Genomic DNA, 11,474 nt, shown 5'->3' with positions numbered 1-11,474 from the left:
ATTCAGGGCTATGTGACTCGGTGTCTTCATTCAAGGACTGATCGGTCATGGCAACCATCTCAATCTTTGTAATCTCCCTATCAAGAATCTGGGTGTCGGAGGTAGATCCTCCACATATCTCGCTGAAAAACTCCCCAACATGTTCCATGATGGTATCAATGAAGTATAAGGAGTCATCAGCAGACTTAGGGTGTTTCAATGACTGTCGAACGTCAAAGGTGACGTTCTCATCCCAAACTCTCAAAATCAACTTACCCTCGCAGACGTCGATCAACGCCTGTGCCGTGGCAAGGAATGGTCGGCCTAAGATAAATGGGACACTATCATCATCATTCATGTCCAAAAGATGACAAAGTCCACCGGGAAGATGAACTTGTCAACACAAACAAGCATGTTCTCGACCACCCCTCGGGGGTATTTCACAGAACGATCAGCAAGCCGGATACTCATCCGGGTAGGACGTGGTTCGCCTAAGCCCAACTTGCGATACACGGAATACAACATGAGATTAATACTGGCACCAAGATCCGCCAGTGCATAAACCACCGTATCATCACTCAAGATGCAGGGAATCGTGAAAATCCCTGGATTGGACGTCTTCTCTAGCAACTTTCTCTGCAAGACTATAGAGTAACTAGCACTCAATGGGATGGAAGAGACCTCATCTAACTTCTCCTTATTCGAAAGAATATTCTTAAGGAACTTTGCATATTTTGGCATTTGAGAGAGTGTCTCAAGGAATGGAATGTTAGGGTGAAGCTGCTTCAAAGATCAAGAAAATTTGGAGTTCTGCTCCTCGTCTCTATCCCTACGGAGCCTCCCTGGGTATGGAACTCTAGGTTTATAGACTCTCGCTGGTGTGCTGGGTAACTACTGGTCCTCGGCCTATGCTGTACTCCCTGGGTCGTGCCTTTGATGCACCTTGGCCGGTGGAGACTTCAACTGAATCTCCTCGTCCACCTGCTCCTCTCCATCGACTGCAGGCTCCTCAATGACTCCTCTCATCGCCTCCTGACTCACGGGCTCGCTACGTGCCCCTGCACCGCTCCTCGTCGTCACAGCCTTCGCGAATCCCTTCGGATTTTGCTCGGTATTACTCGGAAGTGTTCCTAGCGACCTCTCAATCAAACGACTTGCTATTTCTCCCATCTACTGCTCGAGATTTTAAATTAACGCTCCATGATTTCTCACGAATGACTCGTGCTCCGGAATTTCTCTTGGGTCTCTTTGTGACAGGAATCCTCTCGAGTCATAAGCTGTGACAACATCTGTGTCTGCTGTGCCATCATCTCCTCTAAAGTGGGCTTCTTCTCTCCGCTACTCGCTCCTTCACCGGAACCCTGGAATAGACTTTGACGCTGCTGGAAGCCAGACTGATTTTTGTTCCTCCAGTTGGAATTTTGATTACCTCTCCACCCTGAATTATAAGAATTGAAAGAATTTTGATTTCGGTTTGGATTAATAACAAAGTCTACCGCCTCCTCCTGGAAACCTATGGGGCACTAAACAGTAGGGCTGACAATTCGTGTCTTAACAGGTTTAACAGGTAAGAAGCGACGCGTGTAAAACAAATATTAAACTTGAATACGACTGATTTAACTACTTTATATGTCATGACTATAAAGCAGTTTTAAGTTTTATGTACCAATAAGGGATAATGAGGGAGTCTAGCCTACTAATTTCAATTAGTTAAGAAAATAAAAAAATCACATACCGTACTTTTTTGATTAACAGGTCTTATCGTGTCTTTAACAGGTACCCAATTGCCAGCCCTACTGAACAGTATCATGCCCTCCTCTACAGATCTCGCACAACTTACTCTTCACCTGCAAGTCCTTCGCAATATTCGCTAACGACTCAACCTGTGCTGCAAGCGCGGTGTTCGTGTCGATCAAATGCATACCACGTGATAAGGAGTCAACGGTCTTGATGCTCTTGGCTGGTGGTCGCTGGTATCCACTCATGGCTAACCCGTTAAACAAAGCAATGCACTCATCCATATCCTTCGTCGTTAACAAATTTCCTCCCGCCGCTGTGTCAGGCGTACTCCGTGTCGTGTATGTCACTCTGGTATAGAATGTCTCAACCACTGCCCAGTCTTGCAGGCCATGGTTTGGACATAAAGCAAGTAAATTTTTGAATCTCTCCCATGCCTCGTAGAAGATCTCGGTGTCCTCCATCTAAAAAGAATGAATCTGATTACGCAAACGAGCGGCTTTAGCCGGAGGGCCGTATTTCTCAAGAAATTGGGTCTGCATGGTGGCCCAAGTGGATATGGAGCCCTGTGGAAGGGAAACAAGCCACAAAATCGCATGATCAACGAGTGAGAACGGAAAGACACGGAGTTTGATGGCGTCTTCGGATACGCCGGCAAGATGAAAAGTATTGCAAATACGTGCAATGCGAGTGAGATGAGAATGCTGGTTTTCATGGAGCAACCCGTGAAATTGAGCAGAATGAGAGATGGTGTTCAGAATATTTGATGGAATCTGCCAATTCGTGTTAACTGCGATGGCTGGTGGAGCAATGCTGGATCTCGTGCCCACATCGACCGGAAGGGCCTGGTCTGCAACTGTCCTCCTCTGTGGTGCGTCGCCCATAATCCTATCCCTAATAACGGATTCAGTAAAAGTAGGAGAAGAGGATGTATTACCAACGGATGAAGAAGAACTGGAAGATGGTCTAGTATGACGTCTCTCACGAAACTCTCTCTGGTTCAGAAAATCCCTCAGATTCAGGCGATTATAGAGATCGAGCACGTCGCATACAACTATTAAAATAAACAAAAGAAACTAAAATTAGATAAACTATTTTAACTAACAAACAAAGCAAAAGAAAAACAAGTAGCAAACAAGGTAGGTCATAACTTGAGTCGTTCTCAATGCGCCTCAAACCGTATTTCCGACAACGGTACCAAAAACTTGATGTGTGTCTAATGAGTGCTTTTTCTATGGTACTCACAACGAAGCTTTAAATTTATAAAATGGAAACTCCTAATAACACCACACACAACCGGCAAGTGTACCGGTCACAAGTAGTATAGACCTAAGAAGTCCGAGTATCGAACACAAGGACACGTGAGAACGCCTATGGTCACTAATCCCTAGACAACACCTTCCTAAGAATAATATTTTTTAAAGTGATATTTAATAATTAAACTACTTGACTTAAATTACTTTACCTAAATTAATTAACTGGACTGATGGAACTGACAGACAAAACTTTCCTAATTCAGAGACTTAACTGACAATGGGGAAAACGTCTACGTAGGGAAGAATCATATTGACAGTCTAAGAAGCTAATGGATTGATTGATCTCACGACACCAGTATCTAAAGATGACACAACTAAGGTTCGCTCAAGAAAGCTAGATCACTTCTCGGTCTCACTAACAAACCCTAACTTGCACTTAACTGTGGAGGATAGGGTTGGGTCACGATTACAATATGAAAAGAACGAAAAAAAGAATGAAATGTTACGTTATGATACATTCTTGGCTGTGGAGGAGGAATATGTTATTCCTAAGAATGAAAATGGAACAAATTACCGACTGTCACAAGTGGATGAGGCTGACAAAGCTTTGTTCATTAGAGAGAAAAAGATGTTGAATCTTTTTAAACAATCAATCAAGGTTAAAATATTTCAGATGCTTCAACACAATGGCTATTGTTAGTATATTTGGCGAGCATTGCTTAACAAAAATAGAGGAAATCCCGAAATGTGGAAGTCCAAGAAGGAATTGTTAAAGCAAGAATTTGATATCTTTACTTTGGTAAAAGTTGAATCATTCACTCAACTGACTGAAACATATTGTCACCTAGTTAATGGGATGAAAAGAATGGGGATTGAAAAGCCTGATTATGAATATATTGATAAATTAGCTGATGCATTATATGAAGAGTGGGAGACATTTATCATGATTCAACAATCAAAACCGTTTGCTTATGCACATCTCACTCTTGCTAGGTTCATTGAGAAGCTAGAGGCGCAAGAATTGGAATTGAGGAAGAAACAGAAAATGAATAGTTCAACAATTGTTCAAGATATTGGACTGTATTATAACAATTCTACTTCTAGTCCAACGATTCAAACAACATTCTGCACTAAAGGAACTGCATTTGTGGGAAATTCAATGGGTAGATCTAAAGCTACTCAAACTCCACAATATTCTAGTAGCTGTTTTGGAACTTTGCCTACTGATCAGAACACTCTACCAAAGAATCAAAATCCTGAGTTTTTACATTGTAACATTGCTGTAAATCTCAAGATTTCAAACGGTTTAACTGCTGATAATGTCAAAGAGCACATGGCATTTCTTGGATCTGTCTTGGAATCATATGAAGGTTTGATTATTAGGAGAATTTGTAACTACAACATGACGAAAGAGGATTATGATTAAATAGATCCTGAAGAAATGGAGATGCTAGACATTAAATGGTGTATGGAAAGTGTTATCAGAAGAGCTCAAAGGTTCAAAGAAATTACTAGGAAAAACTGTCTTGACGGTACATCTTCAAAGTTGGGTTTTGATAAATCCAAAGTGTGATGCTTTCGATGCAAAGAAAATGGCATTTCAAAAGGGAGTGCATAAATAAAGAAGTTGGTGATAGTAGTGCCAATCCTTTTGGAAGAGATTACAACCGGCAAGCTATTTACCATCAAAATTATCTTAACAAATCTTCTGATGCTGGAAAGAAACCGGCTGAAGCTTAAGCATCAACTTCAAAAGCATACCATGCTGCTCAAGTGGATGAGGGGTTCAATTGGAACAATATGTTCAACAAGCAAATTTTTGTGAGGTGTTTGAAGATGTTGCTGATGAAAGAATACAAGAGGTTGACAAAGTGTTAAAGGAGGTACATGTTGAAGAGGTAGCTGAGAATGTAGAGGTTATTGAAAAGATTGTTGAGGTAAACCAGTCTGAGGAGTTGGTTGCTGAAATCAAAGAAGAGCTTGAGGATGTTGAATCGTGCACATATAACATGATTCATCCTATTTCCTCTGATTATTTCCAATCTATTTTTCCACCTGATATAATAGAAAGTTTTGCAGGTTGATTTAATGGAGAAGACGTACCACATGGAAAAATTGGGGAAGACGATGAAGAACAAAAACAAGAGTAGGTTTAATCCCAAGAAATGGAATCAAAAGAGGAAAATCTTGAAGATGTTGAAAAGATTGATCAACTTGCACTTGTGGCAAATCAGGTATGTCCACAATCTAATGTGTTTAAGTGTGATAGATGCGATTTAGATTGTGAAGAATGTGAGATTAATGATTTTGAAATCAAAACACTTAAAAGCAACTTTTATAACCCTGTTAAAGAGATTAATAAAATAAAGGGAGCTTTTGAGAAATTACAAAAATGTGAAAAAAGTTTGTGGAACTGAATTCAACAAGATGAGAAAACTATTCTCATTTTGAAACACACTCTAGAAGGTAAACAGATTGCTATTAATCGGCATATTGGTGAGAATGTCGCTCTTAAACAACGGTTACAATCTGTCAAGATTGAAACTGAAAGAGTTGGTCAAAAGCTAAAGAGTTATTCGGCCTCATTGTATGTTTTTGATCTCTTAATTCCTACAAAGAATAATGGTGATCAAGAACAAACTGGTTTAGGTTATCACCAGTTCCGTCTCTAATTTAGAATTCATACATTGCAAAAGAACCTAATGGTTTTCTTCATGCGTTGAACTTGGAGATTAATACTCCAAAGAGTGATTCCGAAACGTGTTTTCCTGATTCGATAGATGTTGAATTTGAAAAATCTGTAACCAGTTCTGAGTGTGAGAGTGAGGTATATGTTCAAGTTGCCGAAAAGGTGTTGAATAAGAATGTCTCTGATAAATCTGATAAAGATAAAACTTGTGAGATTAAATTTGAGAACAAAAGATTTGCTAAACAAGTTTTTATAACAAGACACAAGTTAAACCTTTTAAAAGAATCGTGTTTGTTAAGGCATGATCGATTGACACAGAAAAGGATGTTGTTTTTGGAAAACAAAGTAATGAAGAAAATTTTCAATCAAAAACAACAACGTGATCGAGTTGAGAATCTATTTTCATTGGTTAAAACTGTAGTAGACCGGAGAAGATGTTTTAACTGCAAAGAGATAGGACATTTGTTTTACGCATGTCCTAATCGATTTAAACACGATCATGTTCATAAGAAAGAGGTTAAAGTTTATAAGAATAATGTGAGTCAAACACTTACACAGAAATGTGTACCAACAAAAATTCTTAAAAGGGAAGAAAATGTGGTTAAAAGTGCGTTTGAAGTTGGTGAAAATTCTACTTTGAAAAAGGACAAATTCTATGTTAAGAAACACATTAAGGGTCAAAACTGGGTAGCAAAAGTCAAGACTAGTGATTTGGATTCTAAGTCACCTAATACGACACCTAATGTGAGTAAAGATTTTGATGTTGTTTGTAAGATTTACGATATGGTTTATGATGTTTCTATTGGTTATTCATCTGTTGATAATGCATCAATGAATAGTGAATGTGATGAATTGTTTGAGGAAGTGTTGTATGAGAAATTCAAACAACCTAAGACCAAAAAGGCTTGGGTTTCCTTGTTTCGCTAACTGGTTACTTGGTGTGTAGTGGCTTCCAAGATCCGATTATTCACGCTGGATAATGGATAGTGGAGCTACTTGACACATGATTGGTACTCTTCATTTATTGAAAGATGTCAAATCAGTTAGAGGAGGCTATGTCAGATTTGCTGGTAACCAAGGAGGTCAAATAGTGGGTGAAGGATCACTGTTAAATGGAACAGTTATGTTTGATAAAGTCAATTACATCACAAAATGGGGAACAATTTGTTGAGTATTTCATAAATTTGTGACAAGGGACTCTCCACACACTTCACTTACAGAGAATGTATTTTTTTGAAACCGGGATACAAGATACCGGATGAGTGGCTTTAGATGAAAGCACATCGAGAGAATGATTTGTATGTTCTCAACATGAGTGTTTCTAGCACGATAACCAAGATTGTTCAATGTTTGTCTCCAAAGCATCATAGAAGGAATCTATATTATGGCACAGGAGAATGGGTCACATTCATGTGAGAAAGATGAACTACTTAGTTCATAATCAACTCGCTGATGGGGTGAATGTGAAAGGATTTCATTTGAGTAACGATTTCTTGAGTTGTAAAATGGGTAATAGAAAAGAAGACTCATCCATCAAAAGCATTGAATTCAATCAATTTACCATTCGAGAGATTCTATATGGATTTATTTGGACCCGTTAATGTCAAAAGTATCACTGGTGAACTTTATTGCTTAGTGGTCACCACTGATTATTCAAGATTCTCGTGGGTCATGTTCTTAGAATTTAAAGATGAAACATTTGAGAATATGATGATTTTGTTTAAAAAGTTGGAAATTTTGTACAAGTTGCCGATTCGAAGAATCCGAAGTGACAATGGATCTGAGTTCAAGAATAACAAAATGTTGGAGTATTGCAACGAGCATGGTATTCTTCATGAATTTAGTGCACCTTATACTCCACAACAAAATGGGGTTGCTGAAAGAAAGAATAGAACTCTTATCGAGACTGCTAGAGCCATGTAGCTGACTCAAAACTGTTTGTTAAGTTTTGGACTGAGGCTGTGGCTTCTGTATGTTATACACTAAATCGTGTTCTCACAGTTAACAAAATTTGGGAAAACATGCTATGAACTCTTGAACCGAAGAAAGCCAAAATCCGAAGTGGCTCGAACCATTTGGGTCACAATGTACGGTTCTGGATCCTGATGGAAAGTTTGGTTCAAAATTGGTTGTAGGATTCTTTGTGGGTTATACAAGTCCATTAAGAAGAGTATTTCTTCCGAGCATCAACCGAATCGTGAATGTACAACATGTGGATTGTCAAATATACAATGTACCTACTCAAAAACCAGGAGATGCATGGTAGTTTGATTATGATAACCTTTGGAAGAGCTTCAATTTACTTGAAGACGATTTATCCGATGAAGCTGCTTCGTTATTGTTTCAACAATATTTTAATGATGATTGTTCTCAAGAATCTTCATCAACCGATACTCCTCTGATTTTCAATGAGGTAACTCATGATGATGTTACTGATCCTGTTGCTATTCCATCTACAACTTCATTTGATGATGATAGAGAATCTCATGAAGATGTGATTGAAACGTTGGCTACTCCGAGTTCAAACGAAGTAATTGGGGAAGAGAATGTTCCTAATTTGCAAGATGATGTGAGTGTATCAATAGAATTCATTCCTTGAACTTTATCCTATCATCCTGAAGAAAATATAATTGGAGATATAAATACTGGGGTTCGTATAAGGAATCAAATTGTCCAAAGCCTTTGATGTTTCTATACTCAAGTGTCTCCGTTACAAAGTCGGTTCTCTTTCAAATGCTTTCTCTCTCCAATCGAACCGAAGACATATAAAGAGGCGTTAACTGAGGAGAGTTAGGTTAATGCTATGTAAGAAGAACTTCAACAGTTTGAGAAGTTAGGGGTGTGGAAGTTCGTAGACTTACCCGGAGACAAGAAGCGTATTAATACAAAATGGGTGTTTAAGTGCAAGCGTCATGAAAATGGAAATATTGTACAGAACAAAGATCGGTTAGTCGTTGATGTGCTAAAAGTAGTCAAATATACTAATCTAGACACTAAGTAATACTCTAGACCCTTAAACTTAACTTAAACAACTAACCGACAAGTGAACCGGTCAACTCTAGTACAACTAAGTAAGTCCGGATATCGAACCCACGAGACTCTATAAATTACGAAACTAGCAAATAAGACTCGACTACAAGACACGACTATTTATTAATAATATTTGAGGGGGAGTTTAATACTAATTAGTTAAAACCCTAAATAATAATTAACTAATAATTAAAACCTAATAATGATTAACTAATGATTACTTTAATTAAACTAATAATATTCTAATAATAAAATATAAAAACCATAAACCTAATTAATATAATAATAATACTAAAAAATAATCATAACCTTAAAACTAATTAATTAATTAATAATAACCTTAACCCTAATTACTTTAACTAATAAACAATTAAGAATTCTTAGATTAATTCTAATGATAAAGATAACTACCTAGGCTAGAATCCCCAAAGTTACGGTTATTAATTAAATGGAAAACCCAAGTTATGGAACTGATATCATAAAATAGACCCTTGACAGAAAACCCGAAAAGGACCCTTGAACTTCAAGAAGACGCCTATGGATTTCTAACAAGTTTTAAGACTCACCAGTTTATTAATTAAACTTCCTTACGGTTATTTAATAACTTATGTCTAAGTATCTTTATGACGAAAACCTACCTTACAGCGCGGAATTCAAAGATAGTTGAGAAGACTTAATTAACTTAATAGACTAAGCTGACAATCAAATCTAGACGGACTCCTTACGAAGAACTAAATCTAGTAATCCCGACAAACAAAGATCTATCAATAGCCTATCACCTTACAACTTTCTAGACTAGCAACTCACTTTTATTTGTTTAATTGATTTTATTGTTTCTATGATTTTAATCGATATTAATCACAAACTAGTCAAGAACATACTAGTAAATGACCTAACAAAACCCTATCCTATGAAACAATCAACAAGGGCAATGTGAAACAATAAATCCAATTAAACAAAACCAAACAATCATACGCATTAGTTAAATCAAAATCAACAGTTTACTTAGAACATAAAATCCATAACGAAATGAAATCCAAACAAAAATCAAACCGAACTAAAGTTCATCACGACCTAGGTAGTCTATGGAATTTAGCCTAGCATCTTATAGTCTAAATCAAACAAAACAAGTAGTACTGAAAACATGGTGAAAATCTAATAAACGAAAGATTAAAGGCGATAAAACCCGTAATCTCCAAACGTGAACGTATAAGTCTTCACCGGCTGTCCTCTTGCCTTCAAAATCACCATGAAACTCGAAAGATAGCTCCAAGAACTCTCAAATTCGGCTGGTGGCTTCATGTTATGTTCAGGTTTAAGTTAAAGATTTTTTTATACTGAAAAAGGGCCAAAACCTAATAAAAACGAAATATAAAAATCCATCAGCTTTGACTAGGCGCCACGCGACGGGAATTGCCTTTAAGGCCGTGCGGCGCGGCGTGTCACAATAGGGGTGCCGGTCACACTACAACAAAAAGGGCATTTTAGAACCTTTTGTGTGGGACACTTGTATAATAGGGTCCTAAAATCTATTTGATAGGACAAATGAACATTTGAGGTCCTTTTAAAATATACGCTCCAGAACCGGTGTCCCAAAAAGTTATTTAATAGGATGGATGATTCTTTGGGGTCGTATTATCATATAACTTAATAATACACTTAAAATCTAAATTCTAATAAATTAGCCTATAAGACATGTAGTTGTTGGTGTCCCATTATGTAGTAATGTAATAGGACACTTGATCACCGGAGGTCTTATTATAACATAAGTTAATAGGACATTTTGTAGTTAAGTCATAAATGCTCGGTGTTATAGGATTCCTTTCTAGTCGATGTCATATAAGAGCATAACTTAATAGGACATTTTACACTATGGTCTTATAAATTTAACCTTTATAAGACGCTTAATCATTGTGGTGTTATTACAATACACCGTAATAGGACATTTGATACTTGAGTCATAAAACATCTGCTTTAAAGGACGGTTATTCGCTAGAGTTTTATTATAACATAACTTAATAGGACACTTGACACTTGAGTCTTATAACTTTAACCTTTAAGTGATTCTTAATCATTATGGTGTTATTATAATACAACCTAATAGGACACTTGATATTGTAGTCATAAAACATATATTTTATAGGACGCTTATTGTAACATCCTAAAACTATTAATAATATAATATTGTGTCTCATTCAATAATCAAACATAGGTGTACATATACGATGAGAATTATAGATTTTGGTGGAAACCTAAAAAAAATGGAAGTTTAGTATTGTTAGCAAAAGCTTTTAAGTTTGAGAACTTAACACAAACTACCTATGTAGTTTAAGGACTAAATTGGTAATTAACCATTTTACATAGAAATCATATAATAGAGGTGTGTGTGGGGGGGGGGGGGGGGGGTAAATTGCTATTTCTTAAAACCCAAAACAATCAGACGTGAGTCTGATGATGAACACAAAGCCAAGAGGTTTATCAAGAGACAAACTAGAGTTGAATCATTCAATCCACATGCTGCATGTTGAAATTAAAGAAGAAACAAGCATTTGGCTGTGATTTCTAACAAGAAGCAATCAAGGTAATGATAATTTTAACCCTAGTTCTTAATGTGATGAAGATTGTTGAGAAGATGATAAAAGTTAGGGTTCATATAATGATTTCTCGAAATTGATGGTGTTTTCGACATCTCTTAGTCTATGATCATTGTATTAGATTTTTCTAAACTTATACTTATGTGTAATTTGAGTTTAAAACCAAGAATATGGGTATGATTGTGTTAT

This window comes from Bidens hawaiensis, unplaced genomic scaffold (genome assembly GCF_021521415.1).
Source record: "Bidens hawaiensis isolate Kalapana, Puna unplaced genomic scaffold, B.hawaiensis_p1.1 tig00024226_1, whole genome shotgun sequence".
Taxonomy (NCBI): Eukaryota; Viridiplantae; Streptophyta; class Magnoliopsida; order Asterales; family Asteraceae; genus Bidens; species Bidens hawaiensis.
Note: the sequence above shows the minus strand (reverse complement) of the source record.